General features: G+C 43.7%; 1 pseudogene; it reads left to right on the top strand.

Annotated features, from left to right (window-relative positions):
* Window positions 1-699: 699 nt before the first annotated feature.
* Window positions 700-818, top strand: LOC133370094 (5S ribosomal RNA; annotated as a pseudogene).
* Window positions 819-1,018: the final 200 nt, after the last annotated feature.

Here is a 1,018-nt window from a genome sequence, read left to right as displayed (position 1 = left end):
GCCCAAGAGTTTTTGTGGGTTTTTTTTGTAGGGAAGAGAAAAAGAAATTATTCATTTTTGCTATTGGAGTATTTTCGTGACCCAGCCAATGCAATGTATTGGGTTGTTTTTTTTAAAAGGTCACCTGGCCTTTTCAAACAAAAACTGACCAAGGGATGCAGATTTAAGATGCAGACTTTCTTTTAACACAAAACATTTGGGTTTGGGGACATTTTCCTACTCTAAGATGCAATGGAATTAGCTCAAGGTAGGAAAATGTACCCAAACACGATTTGTGTTGTGTTTTTCAGGGGTTTGGGTTAGAGCTAATGTAGACTGAATAGGGCTTTTAGGGCTGAAATTAAACTGTGGTCAAGGGGGTGTGGCTTCCAGGCATTGTATACCCAGGCTGTTTGACAAATTAAGCATTGAGGAAGGGCCATAGCTCAGTGTTAAGAGTACCTGTTCTGTATGCAAAAGGTCCCAGGCTCAATTCCTGTCATCTCCAAGCAGGACTGGGTGGGTGGGTGGGTGGGTGGCTGGTGTGTGTGTGTGTGTGTGTGTGTGTGTGTGTGAGAGAGAGAGAGAGAGAGAGAGAGAGAGAGAGAGCTGCCAGGTTTGGGTATACAGTACTGAGCTAGTGGTCAGATTCTGCAGGAGGAATCACCCATTGTTGCTATATGGCCAAAGGTCATGCATATAAGCCATTCTCTGCTCACTGCCTGCGGCCATACTACCCTGAACAAGCCCAATCTCCTCTGATCTCGGAAGCTAAGCAGAGTCAGGCCTAGTTAGTACTTAGATGGGAGACTGCCTGGGAATACCAGATGCCGTAGGAAGGCAATGGTAAACCACCTCTGAATACCTCTTACCATGAAAACCCTGTGAATACATCCAAAAAGATTCATAGGGTTGCCATAAGTTGTAATCAACTTGAAGGCATATAACAATAACAAGAGCTCACTGTTAATGGAAGAGTTACAATTGGGTTGCCAATTGTCTAGTAAAAACCCCAGTTTGCTTTAGTGCCTTTAATAAC

Source organism: Rhineura floridana, chromosome 14, assembly GCF_030035675.1.
Source record: "Rhineura floridana isolate rRhiFlo1 chromosome 14, rRhiFlo1.hap2, whole genome shotgun sequence".
Lineage (NCBI taxonomy): Eukaryota > Metazoa > Chordata > Lepidosauria > Squamata > Rhineuridae > Rhineura > Rhineura floridana.
This window is presented reverse-complemented; position numbering and strand designations above follow the sequence as displayed.